Source organism: Pristis pectinata, chromosome 11, assembly GCF_009764475.1.
Source record: "Pristis pectinata isolate sPriPec2 chromosome 11, sPriPec2.1.pri, whole genome shotgun sequence".
In the NCBI taxonomy this organism is placed as follows: domain Eukaryota; kingdom Metazoa; phylum Chordata; class Chondrichthyes; order Rhinopristiformes; family Pristidae; genus Pristis; species Pristis pectinata.
In genome coordinates, this window is record NC_067415.1 from 82,227,457 (window position 1) to 82,252,403 (window position 24,947).

At 44.2% G+C, this 24,947-nt stretch overlaps 1 protein-coding gene and 1 non-coding gene across 4 annotated transcripts in view; one reads left to right on the top strand and one right to left on the bottom strand.

Moving 5' to 3' along the window:
• Window positions 1-24,947, top strand: part of LOC127575759 (protocadherin-9) — a 728,604-nt gene that overhangs the window by 645,044 nt on the left and 58,613 nt on the right. The gene's annotated exons all lie outside the window — the stretch shown is intronic.
• On the bottom strand, window positions 5,750-5,821 carry trnat-cgu (transfer RNA threonine (anticodon CGU)). Its single transcript has one exon. It is a non-coding gene; the product is annotated as a tRNA-Thr (tRNA).

Consider the following 24,947-nt stretch of genomic DNA (forward strand, 5'->3'; position numbering starts at 1 on the left):
CCCACCCAGTTCAAAATATTAACTGGGCAGGAATCTTCCAGAAACACTTGGCCATGTTTAAAACACAATGCCCCAAAAATGTGGGGGAAAGAAGCACAGAGATACATGTATGCTGTTTAAATTCCAGGCTGATGCAATGCTGTAGAATTTATAAATCTCTGAGCAACACGCTCATAAGCAGTTATCCTCTCTGCCCCACTCTGTCCCACTCCCTTCCAAGAAAAGTCATGACAAATGTTGCAGCTGGCTGCTTTCTAGTCTCCCAAGAGCTCCACTGCTGCTAATATCTGGAATATAATCAGCTCCAAACACGAAAAGTTGAGTGACCATGCACTTAAGCAATTCTGAGCAAAATACCCCAAAGTCACAGTCCCAGAAAACTTATCTCTTGTTATTTCTGTACATTTACTCGATGCACAGGTGATCCACAGAATCAGGGGACAGGTTTTAGCTGCAGACGCACTGAAGACAGCCAAGAAGAGTTGATTCCATTCACTCACACACTGGTGCTGGTGTAGCCTGTTATTACACTGTGATTACAAAATCGTAGCATCCGGAGCAAGAAGCTTCTGCATTTGAATGAGTGAGGAGAAGTACCTGATACACCCAGTCAAACAAGTGTCAATGTGAGGAGGCAATTAGTGGGTGAATCAGCCTAAAATAGATATATACATTTCGTTTGGCCTTATAGATTTGCAAGGCGCACGGCACTGTGATATAAATCAAACAGGCAATCTCGCTCTGTGTGCTGTTAAAGGCAAAAATAGCAACTCACAGCAAAAGCGAACCTGTATCAAGAGATGAGACAATGATTGGAGGCTTCAGCGCAGCGTTCTGCTCAGTAAAGCAGACCCCATGCTGCATGGTTGCATTGAATCATGTAAACTATCTGTTCAGATGGAGGCTATTCAACCCATCACGTTCATGCCAGCCAATCAAAGAAGCTGACCCAGTCGCAGCTCTCGATTCACAGCTTTGTCAGTTCTGATATATCAAGTGCTCAGTGCACATTTTTAATTGTGACAAGTGTGCCCTCTACTCTGGTCTCAGGCAGTGATTTGCAGGCACCCCACTACTTGTATTTGTATAGCGCCTTTCACAAACATAAGTCATCCCAAAACTACTTTATAGCCAAGTACTTCTGAAACGTAGACACATTTGCTTCATCATTTTGTTACTGCATTTGGGGACCCGAGCACATTCAGCCTCCCAGACTTAACACTGAATTCAACAGTTACAGGAAAATCAATATTTTTACTTTTATTAATCCTTTTGGTAATTCCAGATAATTAATCTGCCCCCTTATTCACACCTCCTCCTGACTGACATTTTGCATTACCACACTCATAAAGGGTCCCATACTTGAAATGTTTACTGCTTCTCTCTCCACAGACGCTGCCTGACCTGCTGAGTGTTTCCAGCATTTTCTGATTTCATTTCAGAATTCCAGCAGTTCTGTTTTTAGATTTTCACACCAGCCTTGTTCACCTTGCACCATCCCCACTTCCGCTAAGAGCCTGAAGTGGCTCTCAGATAGGCAGATGAATGTGTAGAAAATGGAGGGATACGGACATTGTGTAGGCAGAAGGGACTAGTTTAGTTAGGCGTTAAATACCAGTTTGATTAGTTCGGCACAACATTGTGGGCTGAAGGGCCTGTTCCTGTGCTGTACCCTTCTATGTTCTATTGTTTAATTCCCCCAACCGCAGATCTCTGCACTCCCATTTGTCCTCTCCTCTTCTTGCCTGTTAGATCTCTAACTTTTCCTGGTTCTGTTGATAGTTCATTGACCTGAAACCTTGGGATAGATTTCCTACTGCCTAGTGATTCCCCTGACACTGCTCTCTCTTCCAGTATGGTCTGCCCCTGGGACCCACTGACAGAATGGTTTTGAAAGCCCCATCCCCCAGCTCAACATCAATCAAAGTTGCTGTTTAAACGATTCAACGTCACTTAGGAACTGTTCTGGAGTCATAGAGAGATACAGCACAGAAACAGACCACCGTCCATGGTAACCGTCAACACAATGGTAACCATTGACATGGTAGCCATGGTAGCCGTTGACACTAATCCTACATTAACCCCATTTTTTATTCTCACCACATTTTCATCAACTCTCCCCAGATTTTACCACTCATCTGCACATTTTTGGGGTAATTTCCAGTGGCCAATCAATTTTCCAACCTGCATGTCTTTGTGAACTGGGAGGAAACTGGAACACTTGGAGGAAAACCACACGGTCACAAGGTGAACGTGCAAACTCACAGAGACAGCACCCAAGGTCAGGATTGAACCCGGGTCTCTGGCGCCGTGAGGCAGCAGGTCGACTAGTTGCACCACAGTTTTTAAAAAAAATCAAAATCAATGAAAATATGTTGTCTAGAAGTACACACACAGATACAGACACACATGTGCATGCACACACACACACACATACAGACACACACACAAAGACAAAAAGACACACAGATACACACACACACATACACACACGCTCAAAAGACACACATACACAAACACAGACACACACACACACACACACATAAACACACACACAGACACACAAACACAGGCACAGATACACACACACACACAAGACACACACACACACACACACACACAGACACAGACACACACACACACACACACACACACACAGACAAAAACACACACACATACACAAAAAGACACACACACACACGCACACATCAAAACAATTAGAAACAACATAATTAGATCAAATAAAAACTTCCACCTACTTCTCTCCTGGCAACTGATCGCCCATTTATTTGGATGCATGACTACTCCTACACCAGGTTGAACTTGAGGAGTCCAACCATGCAGTGCAGCTGTGGCTTGGATGTGTTTTACTGAGTGGAAGTTTTCTCAGCCTCCAGTCGGGCCTGTCAGCTGGCAGATCCAGGCAGATTGTCGATTTTCTCCCACCCCGGAGGCTGAGTTTTTAATTCAGGTTTCCAGTTTTGCTTTTGCTTCTCCTTTTCCTGGCTGATCTTTGTGGGTTTTCTTATTCCCCTTGTCCCTGCACCCTGAAGCCAGAATCTGAAAGTCTTTGGCATGCAACTGCCCCGGCACGCCCTCTGGTCCAGGGGATGCCAGAACCACACGTGACAGATGTTCACTTTCCGGGCCCCAAGAAGGCTTATTGCTAACTTCAGCTTGTTAACACAGCAGCATGACCTGTCCAAAGGTCAAGAAGTGGTTGCTCATTGACCGAAAATCCCTTTTGCAACAACAGCAGAAATTGTCCAAGGCTCAAGGTATTTGTTGGTTGCCAAGTTAAACTTCGAACTAATATTCCCTGCTCAGCCTCTCAACATAAACAAGAGAACAATGGGGTCCACCTTTACTTAATTAAACACTCCAGTCACCTGGGCTGAAAACGTGGTTGAAAAAACATCACGTGCCAATGATGTCAACTCAGTGAAAAAACAGTATAAATGTTAGAAAGCAGTCAGGGTAGGAGGGGAGTGACAGAGAGAAGGGGTTACAGAAGGAAGACCTCGAATTCTTTCCTCAGCCTTTGGTTTTTGCGATGGGCGATTTGTTCATCTGCAACTTGTTGGTATGACTTTTTAGCTTGTAAGAATTGTGTTTGGAAATCCTTTGTAAGTTACAAGTCATTGTTGAGAATTACTTAATAGAATTAAACGTGCCTCACTTAGAATAAAAAATACTGTGTTTAAACTGGAAGTATCTTCTCCTTGGTTGGGAGGAGGGACCCACCGCTCGAAATAGTGATTATTGACAGCTAGACCTTTCCATAGAGACTAAAGTAGTGAAGTAAACTGGTCCATGAAATGTAGGCTGATGCAGTATAATCTCCCTGTAGTGAGGGTACTCATAGATACTTCTGCCAGATCGAACTTAAAGTCTTAAGTTTAGAGTTCTTGGACAGTACACTCAACATCATCACACACATCAGCCATAATTTACAAAACCATCATACCTTATCCCATCTGCCACGTGTTGTCTCTGTCAGAGCAGTTCCCTTAGTTTCACCCACATTTCACCTCTACCTAGACTAACTTACAGACTGTCTCTTGCTAACGAATGGGTTCTGTTTGTACAGACGTCCCTAAGTCGATTTTGTCCATCAGTCAGAAAGCCCACACAAAAATGCTAACCATATCTCCACAGTGTTGTAATGCCATCAAAAGCACGTAAGACTGATAAAAAAGAACAATTATTAAAAAAGGAGAGAGAGAGGAAACTAGCTCTGCCATTTGTCAGAACTAATGTATGTACCTATGTCGGACTTTTGAATTTAATAATTTTTATGGGAGCTCATTCATATGTAGGGGTGTCCATAAATCAGGCATTCTGAACCCGGGGATGGTGTGTATATTTCTCTATTGCTTAGGGTGCTGATGAATGGTGCCTCATCTCACCTTAACTATGTCTCTGTCCACACCCACAGATGCTGCCTGACCTGCTTAGTTTTTCCAACATTTTCTGTTCCTTTTTCTTATCCTGCACACATAAGTTTGTGTGTTTTCTGGGCAAGTCCAACCGCCTTACCTTTAACAACTCATCACACAAGCCCAGAAGATTAATGTGCTGGTAAACCATTCATGTCGCAATTAAGCCACTTCGACTCATCCTATCACAGACATTCATTTTGTTCTCCACACCCCTCCCCACCTTCTTTCTTCCTGAAAACCTACTCTCTTTCCCAGTTCTGACGAAAGGTGACGGTCCTGAAGCGTTGCCTGTATCTCCTCCCACAGATGCTGCCTGATTTCCTGAGTTTTTCCATTTTTTTTCCTGGTTTTGTTTAAGATTTCCAGCATCTGCAGTTCTCTTTTTGATTTTCAGTGCCTCCAGTCTGTTAGGATCTGGCCTGCAATGGTGTGACTGTCGTGTTTTCTTTGCTGTTTCTGGCCTCATGCTGTTCTTTTCAGAATCCTACAACATTAGTTCTGGTTGTTCTGAAATTGTCCCTCTGTGTGGGAGAAAATGTTCTTGTCAAGACCGTGCTCCCAGGATCATGTTTAGAGCTGGTTGTCTCTCATTTACTGCAGAATGTTTTCTTTCACTTTTGACTCTTTGTGAAGGACCCTTTCTAATCATCTTTGCTGTTTCCTTTCTCCTCAGTACAATGTGTTTTCATTTCAGCAATCATTTTGCACACGTGATTGGCAATTGACAGTGGTATTCCTTTTGAGTTTTAGTTAAGTGTAGGGAGGGCTCAGCGGTGAGGCAGCACCTGAGGATGTAGGAACAGAAGAACGAATGTTTCACGGCGATGACTTATTGACAGGCAAGTCAGAAATAAAACAGGATTTGAGAAGCAGGGAAGGAAAAGGCAAAAAAGATTTGTGTTGGATGGAAGTTAGAAGAGATAACATTACATAAAGGATGACAGTGCAAAGGGGAAGAGTTATTATAAATGCTGTCCTAGTCCATCAGTTGGTGATTAATTATACAGGATCACTGTGAGCACAGTGTAAGTGCTTGCTAGTTTCCTCTTGCCACACCTAAGTTACTGGCATGCTGAAAACTATACATCGTCTTAAAGTGGGAATGCACAAAATGTTTTAAAAAGGGAAATAGGTTGAGTGAGCTCGGGCTTTTCTCTTTGAAGAGAAGGAGGATGAGAGGTGACTTGATATATATGGATATAAGATATATAAGATCTTTATTAGTCACATGTACATCAAAACACACATCTTTTGCGTAGAGTGTTCTGGGGGCAGCCCGTGAGTGTCGCCACGCTTCCGGCGCCAAATAGCAGAGGATGGCTTCGATCCATCAACCTCTGGGTTACGGGCCCAGCACGCTTCCACTGCGCCACTCTGCTTTTTTTTTGATAGAATTGTCCAAGGTGATAAGAGGCATAGATTGAGTGGACAGTCAGAGTCTTTTTCCCAGGGCGAAAATGGCTAACACGAGAGGGCATAATTTTAAGGTGATTGGAGGAAGGTATAAGGGGGATGTCAGATGTGAGCTTTTTACACAGAGACCAGTGGGTGCGTGGAACACACTGCCGGTAGAGTTTGTGGGGGCAGATACATAAAGGACATTTAAGAGAATCTTAGATAGACACATGAATGATAGAGAAATGGAGGGATACGTGGGAGGGAAGGGTTAGATAGACATTAGAGCAGGATAAGGTGTCAGCACAACATCGTGGGCTGAGGGGCCTGTACTGTGCTGTAATTTTCTATAATCTAACATAGGTTAATATGGTTAATAGGTTAATACAGGTACAATAACAACACTTGAAAGACATTTGTACAGGTATGTGGATAGGAAACGTGGGCCAAATGCAGGTAAATGGGACTAGCTTAAATGGGCATCTTGGTCAACATGGACCAGCTGGGCCTGCTTCCGTGCTGTATGATGCTATGCCTCTATAGTGTGACCATAACCTCACAACCTTACAGTAATGGGACGTAATGGAGCAAAAGCTTGGTCTAGAGGAAGTGTAAGTAGAGCTATTAGGATATAGAAGACCATTCAGCCCCTCAAGTCCATACCACCTTTCTGTAGAGCAATCCCGGCAGTCCCATTTCCCCACACAAAATCCTGCAGCCTTTGACATTTATTTCCCTCAGAAGCTGATCCAATTTCCTTTTGAAATCATTGATTTTCTCCCCTTCCACCATCTGTATAGGTAGCGAGTTCTAGGTCATTACCTCTTGCTGCATGATGACGTTCTTCCTTGTATTCTCCCCCATTACCTCCTCAACCTGTGGTTCAGATCCTTGCCACATTAGCAAATAGGAGCTACATTTCTTTATCCACCTTGTACGCTTCGATCAAGTCACCTCTCAACCTTCCATGCCCCAGGGAGAAGATCACCAGCTTCTCCAAGCTAACCTTGTTGCTGAAATTCCTCATCCCTGGAACATGGAGACACTTTTAAGATACACGTGTGCTGTCTTAAAGTCCATCTGATGCAATGCTTTAGGATTTGTAAATCTGTGACCATCACATTGGCAAGCAGCTACCCCGTTTGGCCTCCTCTGTCCCACTCCATTTTGGTAATTTCCCTCTCAGGGACCTACATAGTTTTCCTAAAGTGTGGTGGTCAGGAGTGGACTGGTTGTGGCCCAACCAGACCTTTGTAATGGTTCAGCATAACTTCCTTGCCTTTTGTACTCAAGACCACAGTTCATGAATCCCAAGGTCCCACATGCTTTGCTAATCACCCTGTCAGCATGTGGGATCACCCGTCACAGAGCTGTACAACTGAACTCTCAGGACCTTCTATTCTTTGGAACTGTGTCACACCATCTCTCAATCCTTTCTGTCAAAATATATAAGAGAAAATATCTTCATTCGTCACATGTACATCGAAACACACAGTGAAATGGATCTTTTTGCGTAGAGTGTTCTGGGGGGCAGCCCACAAGTGTCGCCACGCTTCCGGCGCCAACCTAGCATGTCCACAGCTTCCTCACCCATACGTCTTTGGAATGTGGGAGGAAACCGGAGCACCTGGAGGAAACCCACGCAGACACACGGGGAGAATGTACAAACTCCTTACAGACAGCGGCGGGAATCGAACCCGGGTCGCTGGCGCTGTAATAGCGTTACGCTAACCGCTACACTACCGTGTCTGCATTAAGTCCTCACATCTCTGCATTAAGTTCTACCTAGTCTGATATCCCAACCATGTCCTGGAGCAGTTGATTGGTACACCTGTTTGCCACACCTCCAAGTTTGGTGCCATCAGAGACTTTTGGAATTGTACATCTGTTTCCAATATCTAAGACACTATTGTTCTAGCATTGACCCTTGTTCACCACTCACCAACCTGACAAATCGACATGCCCCATGATGTGCTGCTATTTGCCTTTCAACTAATTATTTTATCTAAGCTGTCACTGATCTTTTTATTCCATGAGCCTCAATCATGTTAACGAGTCAAACACTTTATTTAAATCCATATCCATGACACTTACCTCATTCTCCTTATCAACCTTCTTTGTTAATTCATCAAAAAGTTCAATGAGGTTAATCTGTGCTGGCTTTCCTTCAATAACTCAAACCTCAATGAACGACTTTTATATTTTCCCCTGATTATTGGTTGTAAAACCTTACTTCAAATAGATGTCAAATTGAGATGTCTGAAGTTACTTGGAATGTCTTTGTACTCTTTCCTGAACAAGGCTGTCACATTTACTTTCTCTTTCTATGTTCTCCATATCCAGAACAGACTGGGAGATTATAGAAAGCCCTTACACAATCTCCACTCCTACTTTCCTTTGAAATCTGGGATGCAATCCATATGGATCAAGTGTCTTCTCCATTTTAGACATAGACCACTTTTCCAGCACATCTTTCCTATCAATTTTTACCTCTGCGTTACCTCTACTGTTTCTACTTCTATTGATATTTCATCAGCATCTTCTTCTGTAGGCACCCTGGCTTTGGTTCTCAGACCTTTAGCACTTGTGGCAATGTACCTGAAACATCTCTGTAAAGAACACAACAGTTATCTGAAATTGTTGAGATCATTGTTGGCTTTGGGAGGCTGTAATGTGCTGAGTCTGTAATCCAAGTGTTACTCTGAAGAAGTCTGAGTGTTATTCCATGAGCTAACAATGAGTTTTGTTGGCACAGTGCAGGTGGCCAAGGACAGGGAGATCAGAGTTGGCAATATTATCAGTCTGGAATCACTAAATTATTAAGAACCGAAGGAGGCCATTTGACCCAACAAACCCTTGCTGTATGTTATTGGGGGGATCTCATCTGTCCCTTGTTCCTTCCCCAGAGCCCTGCAAATTATTCCCTCTCAAGTGCCTCACATTCTCATCTGAAGGCCCTGATTGATAATCTTTGCACTGCCTTTACAGAGAGTGAATTCCAATCCTGATGCAGGGTTTCAACCCCAAACACCAACAATTCCTTTCCTCCTACAGATGCTGCTCGACCCACTGAGTTCCTCCAGCAGGTTGTTTGTTGCTCCAGATTATCAGCATTCTGACTGACGAAAACATTTCCATTACATGCCTTTCATATCTTTTGCCCGCAGTTTTAAAACTGTTCCCCCTAACGTGCTAATGGCAGCAACTTTCCTACATTTACCCTTTCTAAACTCACCTTGAATTTGTCCCCCTCTATCGAACCTGCTCTCAACCTTCTTCATTCCAAGGAGAACAACACGACCTACTCCAGTCTAACCTGGCAGTTGAAATCCCTCATCCCTGGAACCAATGCACGGTCCCTTCTGCACAGTCTCTTGGATTTCCATGGACTCTGTCTACACTTCGCGCTGCCTCGGTAAATCAACCAGCATAATCAAAGATCCCACCCACCCCAGACATTCTCTCTTGTCCCCTCTTCCATCGGGCAGAAGATACAAAAGCCTGAAAGCACGTACCACCAGGCTCAAGGACAGCTTCTATCCCGCTGTTATAAGACTATTGAACGGTTCCCTAGTACGATAAGATAGACTCTTGACCTCTCAATCCATCTCATTGTGACCTTGCACCTTATTGTCTAACTGAACTGTACTTTCTCGGTGGCAGTGACAGTTTATTCTGCAGTCTGTTATTGTTTTACATTGTACACTACCCCAATGATTTGATTTGTACGAACGGTATGCAAGACAAGTTGTTCATTGTACCTCGGTACAAGTGACAATAATAAACCAACACCAATTCCAATTCCAATCCTCTCTTGAAATGCGAAAGTGCAGTTTACACTTACTGGAGTAACTTAATCTGTAGTGTTGCTTGTATATCCAGTACTTTACATCCTTTTTATTTTTTAGTTACTTCTTTATACTCAGGTTAATTATTTGTACCATTAAGCTATTTTTGGACTTTCTGGGATAGATTTTCAACTTGTCAAGTTTAGGTAAGAAATGCCCTCTTCTGCATAGCAACTGCTCTGATTTAATATGCATTGGACTGCAGTGACCTGCTATTGTAGTGGCAAATGCTCAGTTGTCCAATACAATTATGTCTCCTTCAATACGTGAAAGACTTTTGTTTTGTATCTATAGCTTGTCTGCAATCCTTTTAGATCACAATGCAAGAGGCAAGTGAATTCTGGCTGACTGCCAGCTTCCCATCATCGACTGTGGTTGGTCCTAATGGAAATTTTGTGGTCTGACTATTAGGCACTTTGTCAACACAGACACTCCCGCTGACTAACAACACAGGGTGCAGCATTTATTTAATACCTCAGGCCACCAGGCCGATTAGCTAGTTCCTGCTAGTTTGATAAAGACTGCAAATAAACTGTGGTCATCCTTGGCTGATGTCTTTTGGGCATGCATGGGGCTGACATGTCAGTGAGCAAAGATTGAGTGTTGTGGATATCATATGGAGTCATAGGGTTATACAGCATGGAAATATGCCCTTCAGCCCAACTCGTCCATGCTGACCATGGTGTCCAACAAGCTAGTTCCATTTGCCTGCACTTGGCCCATATCCCTCTCAACCCCTCCTATCCATGTACTTCTCTGAATACCTTTTGAATGTTGTTATTGTATTGATATTGATATTGGTTTATTATTGTCACTTAGACCGAGGTACAGTGAAAAACTTGTCTTGCATACTGTTCGTACAGATCAATTCATTACACAGTGCATTGAGTTAGTACAGGGTAAAAACAATAACAGAATGCAGAGTAAAGTGTCACAGGTACAGGGACGTGCATTGCAGGTAGACAATAAGGTGCAAGGTCATAACAAGGTAGATCGTGAGGTCAAGAGTCCATCTCATCGTATAAGGGAACTGTTCAATAGTCTTAGAACAGCAGGATGGAAGCTGTCCTTGAGCCTGGTGGTACGTGCCCTCAGGCTCCTGTATCTTCTGCCTGATGGGAAAGAGGAGAGAGAGAATGACCCGGGTGGGTGAGGTCTTTGATTATGCTGGCTGCTTCAACAAGGCAGTGAGAGGTATAAACAGAGTTCATGGACGGGAGGCTGGTTTGCCGTGGTGCTGGGCGGTGTCCACAAATCTCTGCAGTTTCTTGTGGTCCCAGGCAGAGCAGTTGCCATACCAAGCCGTGATACCTCCAGATAGGATGCTTTCTACGGCGCATTGATAAAAGTTGATGAGTGTCAAAGGGGACATGCCAAATTTCTTTAGCCTCCTGAGGAAGTAAAGGCACTGATGAGCTTTCTTGGCCATGACGTCTATGTGGTTGGACCAGGGCAGGGTACTGGTGATGTTCACTCCTAGGCACTTGAAGCTCACAACCCTCTCGACCTCAGCACCATTGATGTAGACAGGAGCATGTGTACCACCCCCCTTCCTGAAGTCAGTGGCCAGCTCTTTTGTTTTGCTGACATTGTGGGAAAGGTCATTGTCATGACACCGTGTCACTAAGCTGTCTATCTCCTTCCTGTACTCCAATTCATCGTTATTTGAGATACGGCCTACAACGGTGGTATCATCTGCAAACTTGTAGATGGAATTAGAGCAGGATCTGGCCACACAGTCATGAGTATATAGGGAATAAAGTAGGGGGCTGAGGATACAGCCTTGTGGGGCACCAGTGTTGCAAATAATCGTGCTGGAGGTATTGCTGCCTATCCTTGCTGATTGTGGTCTATTGGTCAGAAAGTCAAAGATCCAGTTGCAGAGGGAGGTGTTGAGTCCCAGGTCTTGGAGTTTGGTGATGAGTTTGCTTGGAATTATAGTATTGAAGGTAGAGCTGCAGTCAATAAACAATAGTCTAACATGGGTGTCTTTACTGTCCAGATGCTCCAGGGATGAGTGTAGGGCCAGGGAGATGACGTCCACTGTGGACCTGTTTTGGCCAATGGTCTCAACCTGCCTATCCCTGCCTCAACCACTTTCCCTGGCAGCTCATTCCACATACATACCACCCTTTGTGTGAAGAAGTTTCCCTTCATGTCCCTTTTAAATCTTTCCCCTCTCACCTTAAACCTATGCTCTCTAGTTCCCCTTGCCTGAGAAAAAGACTGTGTGTGTTCACCCTATGTCCCTCGCAATTTTATACACCCCTATAAAGTCATCCCTCAATCTATGCTCCAAGGAATAAAGTCCTAGCCTGCCCAACCTCTCCCTATAACTCAAGCGCTCGTGTCCCGGCAACATCCTCGTAATGTTGCCTCCCGGATGTTGACGGGACTTGAGGACTTGAGTTACAGGGATAGGTCAAATAGGTTAAGACTTTATTCCTTGGAGTGTAGGAGAATGAGGGGAGATCTTAGAGAAGTAAAATTATGAGGGGTATAGATTGAGTGCATGCAGGCTTTTTCCCCTCAGATTGGGTGAGACTAGAACTAGAGGTGATAGGTTCAGGGTGAAAGGTGAAATATTTAAGGGGAATCTGAGGGGGAACTACTTCACTCAGAGGGAGGTGCGAGTGTGGAACAAGCTGCCAGCGGAAGTGGTGGATGCGGGTTCAATTGTAACACTTAAGAGAAATTTGGATAGGTACATGGATGAGAGAGGTATGAAGGGCTATGGTCCGGGTGCAGGTAGATGGGACTAGGCAGAAGGTCAGGTCGGCATGGACTAGATGGGCCAAAGGGCCTGTTTCTGTGCTGTAGTGCTCTATGATTCTGTGACTCTGAATCTTCTCTGCACTCTCCCCAGTTCAATGGGGTCTTTATTTCTCATGACACGGACGGAGGCCATTCAGCACATCAAGTCTATGCCTGCTCGCAGATCAAACCCATCCGTCCTTTACTCCAATTATTTCCCTGTAATCTGTCCTCTCATACAGGCCCATTAACTCCCCTCTCCCCATTTCTCCTGCCACCTACCAACACACGGGATAATTTACAGCGGCTAATTAACCAACCAACCCGTATCCATGGAAGTTCTTAGTCATGAAGAGAAGGAGGTATTGTATGTTCCATGCCCTTCTTGCAACAGTTGGCATCTGATACCCAGAGGACATAAGAACATGTGAAGTAGAAGTAGGAGTCGGCCATTCAGCCCCGCATGTCTTCTCTGCTATCGAATATGATTGTGGCCGATCTTTCACTCAAGTGCCACTTTCCTGCATTGCTCCCGTATCCCTTGGTTCGCTTCATATCTCAGAATCTAGCAATCTCTGTCCCTTATTTATCAAACTTTATTATTACAGCACAAGGGAGACCATTCAGCCCATTGGGTCCGAGATGGCTCCAGGCACAGCAAATATAGAGTTATACAGCAGGGAAGCAGGCCCTTCGGCCCAACTCGTCCATGCCGACCAAGGTGCCCACCTGAGCTAGTCCCATTTGCTTGCATTTTGCCCATAAACCTTTCCTCCCCATGTTCCAGTCCAAATGTCTTTTAAACGTAATTGTACCCGCCTCTACAATTTCCTCCACAATCCCATCAGTTCCATCCCCCTTCAGCTCTGCAGCACACTCTCTCTCACATGCCCATCAACTCTCCTTGGTCTTGCCACTTACTATTGGTATTGCAAAGAGTCGCCACACACCACACTTCCCACGCTCAGGGATAATTTACAGTAACCAATTGATCTATCTACCTGCCTTGGATTTGATAGCAACTGACCCTCCATAGCTCTCCCTGGGTTGGAAATTCCAAAGCTCACTACTTTCTGGATGAAGAAGTTTCTTCTCTTCTCTGTCCTGAATGACTGATTCCTCAATTTGAGACTGTGACCCTCGTTCTAATCACCCCAGCCAGGGGAAATATTGACACCACATCTATATTGTCAAAAACTTTGTACATTTTGTACTTTTCTAATTTCCTCTTTTTTATAATCTGGGTTTGTTTGTGTGCGCATGCAATCTCTGATTAATCTATCAATCATCACCTCTTTCAGAATCAGAATCAGGTTTATTATCACTGACATATGTCGTGAAATTTGTTGTTTTCTGGCAGCAGTACAGTGCAAGACATAAAGACATAAAAATTACTATAAGTTATAAAAATAAATAAACAGTGCAAAAGAGGAATAACGAGGTAGTGTTCATGGGTCCATGGACCGTTCAGAAATCTAATGATGGAGGGGAAGAAGCTGTTCCTGAATCATTGAGTGTGGGTCTTTAGGCTCCTGTACCACCTCCCCAATGGTAGTAACGTGAAGGGGGCAGGTTCCGGAAGGTGAGGGTCCTTAGTGATGGATCCCATCTTCTTGAGGCACCGCCTCTTGAAGATGTCCTCGATGGTGGGGAGGGTTGTGCCCATGATGGAGTTGGCTGAGTCCAGTTTTTATGCCTGGTTTGATCATAGTCACTGCTGTAAATACTCAGATAAGGTAATTATTTAATATTTCTACCATTTGGAATTTGGAATTGTGAAGCCTAGAGCAAGTTATTTGGACTCTATGACTCTATTTCAGTGAGATCACTTCTCATTCTACAAGGTTCAAGAGGCTCTACACCCTGTCGGAACGAAGGAAGATAAATATTTGCTTCCATAAAGCGCCTTTATGACATTTCAAAGTGCTTTATATCCAATGAAGGACAGGCACTTTTGTAAAGCACAAAACATGGCAGATAATTCCTGTGCATCAGCTCCTGCAACCACTAATGTATAAGCAACCAGAATATCTGTTGTGACTTTGACTGAGGATAAGTGCTGACCAAACACCAAAGAGAAAGCCCTGCTCTTCGATATACGCCTTAGGAAGCAGACAGGGCTCTGGCTTACAACCCCTTCCAAAAGGCAGCACTTGGAGAGGCACAGTGGCGCGGCTGGTGGAGCCGCTGCCTCAAAGCATCAGAGTCCCCGGTTCGATCCTGACCTCGGGCGCTGTCTGTGTGAAGTTTGCATGTTCTCCCTGTGACCACGTGGTTTTCCTCCAGGTACTCCGGTTTCCTCCCACACGTGTGGGTTGTGCCGTAAATCGGCCGCTGTAAATTGCCCCGAGTGTGCAGGTGAGTGGTAGAATCTGGGGGGAGTTGAGAATGTGGGGAGAATAAAAGAACGAGATTAATGTCGAATTTGTAAAAGTTGATGATTGATGGACGGCATGGACTCAGTGGGCTGAAGAGCCTGTTTCCATTCTGTGTCTCTCTAATACTCTATGACCAACAGTGTGGCACTTAGTCAATATTGAACAGGGAATGTCAGTCTGGACCTCGTCCTCATGAGTCTTGAATCAAAAAGCATCTGATGCCTGATGCTATCTATTGGGGGTGATATTGAGTTATGTGCATGCTAGCGTTACTGTATGTCTTGAGTAGATGGTACTAATTGGTATTTTTATTGACTAATTGAGACTATTGGCACAGACGCATATATCGGCATACATTGAAGGGCAATGCAATACTCTGGGAGCACATCCCTATACATTCACACAAGAGCAAATATCCAGATCTTCAGGAGTCAGTCTCAGTGAAGGTCGGTCTCACCCTCATTTGCATAAAGCTGACCATTTGGACAATGTGAGATGGAATATTATCTGTGCTACTTTAAAATGAGGGCATTTTTACTTCAAACGACTTCAATTAATATGGAGAGAAATTTTTTGTAAAATACCCAAAGATCCTTTTCGAAAGCATTGCAGTTTGTCATCAAGCCCCATGACGAGCTATCCAGGTGGTGTGCTAACATCTAGTTGTGGAGAAAAGCTTTACAGGCCATCTGAGGGAGAGTGAGACGGAGAGGCTTAAGAAAGGAATTCCAAAGTTTAGGAATTTGACCAATAAAGCATGGTGGAGCTAATGCCAATTTATCCTGGTAAAATTCCACACTTTTCACATTGTTCTACTGTGACCGAACTAAGGAATTAAACTTCCCCTGAATCATAGAACGTGCCAGCACCCACAATATATATACCATTGTGCTTGAGAGAGAATTTAGAATTTCCCGAAAGCACTTAAACTTTCATCATTGCACAGGTCTCTCTGTACTTTGACCTTGCAGTGTACTTTAATCTAAATCCCAGAGTATTTCCTATCCCACATAACACCAACATGACATTTCTGCTCCTTACAATCTGTATCCCCTGACTGCTCCAAGTCTCTCGAATTAATCATGAATTCAACAGTTCTCTGCTGTGCAGTCAAAGCGCTGGAGAACTCGGACTGCATGTGGCAAATATTAATTTTATCCCTTAACAGCTGCTGGGGAGAATCTGTCACCCATTCGCCTGGGATGCAGTTAAAGCCCCCTAGGGATGAAGGTGCATTGCTTTAACCATCTATTCTTGTCCTAATTTTAAAGTGTCTTCCTAACACTACCACAAGCCAGCTTTTCCTGAAAAATGCCAGCAGCTGCAAATGGAATGATGGGAAATTCCCTAAAAATCCATCAGTAAGTTTGGGATTTCTGCATCAGGGTGCATAAACTTCCCACGAGGTCATAGCAGATGCAACAAAGGCAAATCCACCCTGACATCCTTGTATTCTTTTCGGACGGATCCAATGTCGAACAGTAATTGAGCTGCATGGCATCAGTAGAGGTGTGATCGTGTTTTAACATCCATAATTGAGGAAAACAAATCCTTGGGGAATTTTTCCTGATGAATGCAATGTATGCGCTGGCGGAGGAGGGTGGCTTTATAATGAGATCCTCGGGCTTGAAAAGTTGTTGTCCTTCTGAGCTGTCAAGTGCTTAATTTAATATTTTGTTAATAAAATTGCAGCAGGGTTGCAGAGTCTGGTGTAGAGTGAAGATTTGCTGTTATTCAAACTACTGCAGTGAGAAAACAAGCGCAAAAATGAATGAGTGACATACGTAAAAAAATAACTGATTCCTTGGACACCCTGTTGTGGACTAATATATTTGGCTTATTTATAGGTCTTGAATTTTTCATATTAGCCAATAAAATCTGATAAAACACCCAGAGAAACCTACCTGGAAAATCATTTTTTATTATTTTTCACCAATAAACTTGGTGCCAGCAATAAATGTCAACCATGCAGTCTTTACATTTTCATTTGTTTTGCTTTAAGAACCCTGCAAGTGGCTTTCGAAATGCTCACACAGAGACCACTGACCAACCCGCCTGTCTGTGGGATGCACTTGTCCCTGGCGTGACTGAGGTGAAAAAACCTGAAAGAGTAAAATTGCAGAGGGGAGTGCGGCAAAGGACAAAAGGTGTTTGCGGTTAAATGAAAGAAAATGAAGATTGTATTGAAGCTGAAGCCTATATTAGTCAAGTTGTTATCTTTACAGATTTCAATTGCATATTATAACCACAAAAAGTTGATGGATCTCTTGAGTGAGGCTTTTTTAATTATCAATAATAAATGAAAAAGACGCCAACCTGAACTAGAAGAGAAAAAAACAAAATATTCGTCCCTTTTCATTTTAGAAAAAATAATTTGAAAATGATGGAATTAGACTTGAGAGGCAGAATCGGATGCCCTGTTCCTCTTAGTAGTTAGCTTTAGATGTCACAGTTAAAACATTTATGAATTCTTTGCACATTGTGACATGTGGAAGCTTCCCTTTTCTCTCATTATCACAGTGCAACACAGGTATTTGTATAGGAAAGGGAGGTGAGAATAATTCTTGTTACTCTGTGAATTGTGATTGGGAACACACTGTCTGAAAGGGTGGTGGATGTGCATTTAACAGGGACTTTCGAAAGCATATATGCTTGAATGGGAAAGTTTAGAGGGTGATGTGAAAAATGGAGGGGTGTGAGAGCAGCTGGCGTGGACACAATATGTCAAATATCTTCCACCAGTCTTGTGGGATTCTATGAAGCATGCATCGTTCTAGGAGTGATTATTCTGGGAGTGCCGACCCTTGTCTTTTAGTGTATTGGAACAAGGCTTTGATGTCGTTCTCTCTGATCTCCATCTTACATGGACCATTCATTATTCTGCTTCTTTATTCCCCCATGAGGCAAATATTCTCTTTGCATCCACCTTGCCAAGTCCTCTCAGCCATTAAAATGTGCTGCTTGCATATGTAATCAATAATAAGTTTACAATTCAGATGGGTATTGTTGCATATTGGTTTTGAGAACTACTGAAAAAAAATATAGTAATTCCCTGGTGATCTAGAACCATCTTAACTTTGTCTTGCCACTGGAAGGAGATGTGCCAGGAATTCATGGAACTTCTCCTTCACTATAATACAAGTCACAGCAACAAGTCCTATGAAGCACAACAGGACCTGTACTGATTTTTAGCTCTTCTAGTTCCTATATTTATGCTATTTGGTGATTTGTAACTCATAGTTGGTATTGATAGGATACACTTCAATGGTGCTATCATTCGTTATTGTTCACCCCTCCAAGCATCATTGCAATGTATGCCATTTACACAGTTACTCACCCAGTTCAGAAGGAAATTCCACCACTTAGACCCAGCAAGCGATGGAGGGTCCTCAGTTTCGGGTTCAAACCAGAGCAGAACCTGAGTCCACGGGACTACCTGAGAAGAATTGGTCACAAGTTGTTTTGGGTTGGTGAGTGCACGGTGATTTGAGAAGTTATTCATGAAGAGCTAGAACAATGAACCAACACCCCCAACCACACTTCAACATGTTCGGAGGCCACCTGATTTACATCACCGATCTACATCACTTTATGTCTTTTAAAAGCTGAGTATCACCCATCTCAACTCTAAGGATGCCCATTTCTAAGTTTGGAAGGTACATGCATGTACCCAGCAGAATCAGGGCAGAATAGAATGGGCCAGAAAGTGTCTGACCTCTTTAATTTCCCTCTTAGCCCCTCCTGGGATTTCTGGGCTTCCTCTCAGTCACTTCTATGGTCATTGTCCTTTCTCTGATCTGCTCCTAGAGTCTCTGACCTCCATCTCCTCCATCTTAAGCACTCTCCGGGTTATTGACTTGCTCCTTGATCTCTCTCTCCCTCTCCCTCTCTCTCACTCAGTCTCTCCCACCCTCTCCCTCTTTCACACACTCTCCCTCTCCCTCTCCTTCACTCTCTCACTTACTCCCTTCCTCTCTCTCTCTCACTCACTCTCTCCCTCCCCCTCCCTCTCTCTCTTTCACTCTCCCTATCTCTCTCCCTCCCTCCCTCTCTCTTTCTCTCTTTCCTCTCTCTCTCCCTCTCTCCCTCTCCCTCTCTCTCTCCCTCCCTCTCCCTCTCTCTCTCTCTCTCTTCCTCTCTCTCTCCCTCTCTCCCTCTCCCTCTCTCCCTCTCCCTCTCTCTCTCCCTCCCTCTCCCTCTCTCTCTCTCTCTCTGCAACTCCCAGTATACTGGCTTCCTTCTCAGACACTACTGACATCTCTTGCTTCCCTATCAGTGACTCATAGACTCCTTGACCTCCCCTCCCACACTCTTCTTCTAGGTCCCTTCCAGGATCTTTTGCTGGAGCTTGTTGTCTGCACACCCAATCCCAGACCTCAGACCCACCTGTTTCTGTCACCCCCTCCCACAAAAAAATTACATCCACGAATTGTCGCAATGAATTGCAGTGCACCAAGAGAAGTATATTGAAAAATGAATGAGTTGCTGCATTAACATATTCCACAGTCACAGTTTAATGGCAAAAGCATAAAAGCCCGTGACTGCTTAAAGTGGAGAAGTAACATCTGGAATAGCACTGACAACTGGAATCCTTTTGCAAAAGACAAACTGCTGGAGGAACTCAACAGGTCAACCAGCATCTGAGAACTGATACAGGGTCTCGACCCGAAAAGTCAAACATCCTTCTGCCTCCACAGATGCTGCCTGACCCGCTGAGTTTGTCCAGCAATTTGTTTTATGCCAAAGAATTCCGGCATCTGCAGTCTCTTGTGTTTTCACCTTTCATCGGGAGCACATAGACTCTTAGTCTAGGCAGAAGAAGGAGTACTCCAAAATCTATCTGCTCACCTACACCATCGGACACCTCCCGCCCCACCTGTGGAAGAGTCGACGGGTCCCACTGAACCCATCAGCCTCCCCCAGAACCCATGAAACCACAGTGGAAGCAAGTCATCCTCAGTCCTGGGGATTGCCTCAGAAGGAGGCAAGGAAAATGGTTTGGGTAGTTTAGAGCAACACGCAGAGTGCTGGAGGAACTCAGCGGGTCAGGCAGCATCTATGGAGGGAAATGGACAGTCAACATTTTGGGTTGAGAACTTTCGTTGGGATTGGCAAGAAGGAGGGGGGGGATAGCCACCATAAGGTGTGGGGAAGGGGTGGAGCAAGAGCCGGCAGGTGATAGGTGGATCAAGGTCGGGGGGGGGGTGATAGGCAGATGAGGGAGGGGGGGGGAGTGGGAATAATGTCAGAAGCTGGGAGGTGATAGGTGGAAGTGACAAAGGGCTGAAGATGATGGAATCTGATAGGAGAAGGAGGTGGAGCCTGGAATAAAGGGAAGGAGGTGAGGAGGGGAACGGGAGGGGCGAGTGTGTAGGTGACGGGCAGATGGAGAATGTGGGGCAGGGGAAAGAGAAGGGGTGTTGGGGGCCGGTGAGATAAGGAAAACAAGATGGAAGGGGCAGAGGGGACTGGTTACTGGATGTTAGAGAAATCGTCCCTGGGATGAGGGGAAAAAAGAGAAGGGGCAAGCTCGTTTGCCCCCAGGTGAAGGAATACCAACTGACCTCTGAAACTTCACGGCAATTAATAAAAGAATGTGTTACCATCCTGCAAGAACTTCTGTCTTCTCCAGACTCAGATGAAAATCTTTGAAGTGCGTTGTGCATTTTAGATAGGACTACATTCCCACTCAATTTCCCGATCATTAGCACCATGGTTACATTATGGAAGACAAGATTTAACCATCTGCACCCACCCCCATACATTCTGTAAGTTACTCAATGCAGGGTGAAGAAGCTGCTAAGTAATGATTCCCTCAGTACCATGTGCCACAGTGCGAGAGGGATATGGACAATAACTCCCGCTGATGTTTTGCAAAGATATTGCTGCATCTGTCAGAAAGTTCGACGTGTTTAATGAGGAACCACTGATGCAGTTTCAAGTCTTATCTGGTTTAACCTGCACAACAGGAAACCTAGAACCTTGTTCTTCTTAGGGAGCCACCAGTATTCGTTAGTTAATCGTGTCATCGGAGCAACAGGATGTTTATCACACCTTCAGGATAGAATTAGATCGACAGGGCCGCTGCACCTTCCATTGCCTCCTGGTCGATTTAAAATTGCAATGCCCTTTCTTGTGGGCCCAACTAAGATTGGAATACAGAAGCGGTGGTCTGATCATAGAGAAGGGGTGAAGTTCATTCTGAGGGTTGAGCCACACTGGCTAGGGTCAACAGTGCAGTAGGGAATGCCTGGCTATCAGCTGCTCCCGGGTAAGGACGTGGCAAAGTTCTTTGGACCTGCTGTAAGAGCAGAGCTCCGTGGAGGAGGTTGTCTTTCTGATCCTACCTTGGACAGAACTGCTGCAGGTATGGGTACCACATGCAATTGCCTGGGGAATACTGACCAGGAGATTAAGAGGAAAAAAGTTTATTTTACTTCTTTTACTTCCTTTTAATGTTTTTTTTTATAGAGTCACACAGCACGGAAACAGGCCCTTTGGCCCAACTGGTCCATGCCGACCAAGGTTCCCATCTAAGCTCGTCCCATTTGCCCGTGTCTGGCCTATATCCCTTTGAACCTTTCCTATCCATGTACCTGTCCAAGTACCTTTTATTGTGCTTATTTGTGCTTTAATGCATTTTATTTGCTTTTGTTTCAATAATTATTATATTTTAAATTATTTTAAGCAATTTTAGCTTTATGGAATTTTAAAAGCTATTGCAATAGACTTTGACGGGGGCTGAAGTTCTGCCTTCAGATTTTCCTCCTGTTCTGGGTGTGGATTACATCGCCAGAAGACCATCACCCACTGAGTCCTCACTGCCCAACTCCTGGGGAAGAGCGTCAACTCACCTGGCTTTCCACAACCTGACCAAGTACATGCATCGTGTCGGGGACTGTGCGTGCAGTGTGCTGAACCCAATTGGGTCCAACCCAATTGATTGGCACTCTTTTACTTTTGGCCCAATTTTTTGCTGGCAAGAATTGGGCCAGCACTTAATTGCCTATCCCAAATTGTCCTGGAGAAGGTGTTGATGAACTGCTTCTTGAACCTCTGTAGTCCTTCTGGTAAAGGTACTGTTGGGGAGGGAGTTCCAGGATTTAGACCCAGTGACAGTGAAAGGTCTGGTGATATATTTTCGAGTCAGGTTGGAGTGGGACCTGGAGGTGGACGTGCTCCCGTATGTCTGCTGCCCTTGGTGGAGGTCACAGGTTTAGCAGGTGCTATCAGAATAGCCGAGGCAAATAATTACAGTGTGCCCTGTAACTGATACGCAGGCATTGTGTACAAGTAGTGGAGGGAATGAATGTTCAGAGTGGTGGACAGAGTACCAGTCAAGGGTTCTGTTTTAGTCTGGATGGTTTTGAGCTATTCAAGCATTATTTGAGCTGATCTCATCCTGAATGATGGAGAACGTACCTTCACGCTCTTGACTATTGCCTTGTAGGTGGTGGAAAGGCTTTGAAGTGTCAGGTGAGTCATTTGTCAAAGTCAAAGTTAAAATCAGGTTTATTGACAAATGCACATTTACATGTACGCACAGGTGCAATGAAAAACTTACTTGCAGCAGCATCACAGGCACCAGATACACAACATTCACAAGAAAAATATAAATTATACAAAATTATGCAAGTAAGAACACAATTAGAACATTGTAGTGCAAAGTGATCATAGTGTTGCTATACTGAGGTAGTGATTAGGGTTGTGCAGGTTGGTTCAAGAACCAAATGGTTGAAGGGAGGTAGCTGTTCCTGAACCTGATAGTGTGGGACTTCAGGCTTCTGTACCTCCTGTCCGATGGTAGCTGCGAGAAGATGGCATGGATACCCAGCATCTGACCTGCTCTTGTATCCATGGTATATATGTAGCTGGTCCAGTTGTACTTCTTGTCAGTGGTGACACCCAGGATGTTGATCAGGCCTTGGCAATGTCAATGCCATTGGATGTCAAAGGTAGATGGGTGGACTTTCTCTTGTTCAAGATGGTCATTTCTTGTGACATTTGTGACGTAAATGTTACTTGCCAATTACCAGCCCCTGTCACATGAATTGTTTTGAGGTGGTGCATTTTCAGAGGAAATACTTAACATTAGCCATTTTTTGGTTCACTTGGTCAAGTTTATTTTGGCACAACTCTCATGATAGCAACACAATTGTGTAAAGGATAGCAGAATTTTAAGCGCACGTTCATATTCCTTAAAATTTCTTCTACTTCTTAAAATCAACTTGTCTGAAGTTGGCACACTGCCCTCAAACCAGCCACGACCCCAGTGTGAATTAATCACCAATAAGAATCCCTGCTTATTACACTTGATTGTTGACTCAAGGCCCTGCCCACAGACCCTCCTGATGGCCTTTTGACAACTTGGGCCTTCTGCTCAGTTTGCTCACTCTCAGTAACACTCTTAACATTGTCCAGATTCTTTTGGGTGTCCAGGAATGTTCTGAATAGATTTTATTTTATTTATAAAGGAACTGGCTGCAATAACCTAATCCAATTCAAAAGCTGTTTCAGATATTTAATATCAGGTTACTTGTAGTTGATGGACAGGGACTGTGATGTTTTCTGTGATAAAACAATTTCTAGCTTTCAACTCGTGATTAATTCTCCCCATGTTAACATTTGAATATATCAAGGAATACTCTTAAGGCAAAATATTTCAAAGCAGTTATGTTGTGAAGGGTTCTCTCATCTGATTCATGAAAGTTTTGAATTTGGTAATATTTAAACATATTTGAACAACATTTTGGAAGAAGTAAGTCTCTTTGCGCAGAAATTGCCAATCATAACGGAGCAGAAATACTCCCCCTAGGTATTTGCATTCCTTGCATCTGTTAATTAATCCAGCTCTTGTTGGTGTTGGAGTCAAAGTTTCACAGCATAGAAGCCCTGAGCCCCGCAGCCCATTGTACCATTCTATGCCAATCCTATTTGCCTGCATTAAGTCTGTAACCTTCTGTACCTTGGCTATTCAAGTGCCTGTCCAGATGCCTCTTAAATGTTGTGAGTTTCTCTGTACCTCCTCTGTCAGCGCATTCCCAATATTCGCCACCATCTGTGTGGAAAAACTTTCCCATCTGTTCCTCACTAAACCTTCCCCCTCTCACCCTAAACCTGTGCCCTCTTGTGTTTGGTGGAAAATATGCAGCGTAGGTTTATACAAATTAGAAGCAGGAGCAGGTCATTCAATCCCTGGAGCCTGCTCCATCACGTAGCAAGGCCAGATTGACCAGAATGTAACTTCAACTCTACAGTCTCGTCTCCCCACAGGAACTTTTCACCACATTGCTTGTCAAGTACTTGCCTCCCTCTGGTTTAAAATTATTCATATTTTCTACTTCCACAGCACTTTAAGGAAGAGAAGAATTCTCTCATCTCTATCTTGAATAGGTAACCCTATATTTTTAATCAGTGACTCCTTTTTCCACAAGAGGAAAATTCCTCTCCACTTTCACCCAATCAAAACTCATCGGAATCTTATATGTTTCAATTAAATCCCCTCTCACAATCCCCTCTCCACATTCCTTTCCAGTCCAGATGAAGGGTTTCGAACTAAAACGTCAACTGTCCATTTCCCTCCATAGATGCTGCCTGACCCACTGAGTTCCTACAGCTTTTTGCGTGTTGCTCCAGATTCTCTTGTGTCCCCCTCTCACTCTGCTCAATTCCAGTGGCTACAGGTCTGGACTACCCAGCCTTCCCTCATAATCTAACCTACCTACTTTAGATACTAGTCCAGTAAATCTTTTATGCACTGCTTCCAACACATTGAGCATCCTTTGAGTCATAGAGCAATACAGCATGGAAACAGGCCCTACGGCCCAGCTGGTCCATGCCAACCACAGCATCCTCCCTGCTAGTCCCAGTTGCCCGTGTTCGGCCCATAACCAAGCCCCTCCCCTCCACGCACCTATCCAAATGCCTCCTAAATGTTGCAATTGTACCTGCCTCAACCACTTCTTCTGGCAGCTCATTCAGGTACTCAGCACCCTCTGTGTAAAGAAGTTACCTCTCAGGTAGCTGTGACACTTTACTCTGTACTGTTATTGTTTTTACCTGCACTACCTCAATGCACTCTGTACTAATTCAATGTAACTACACTGTGTAATGAATTGACCTGTACGATC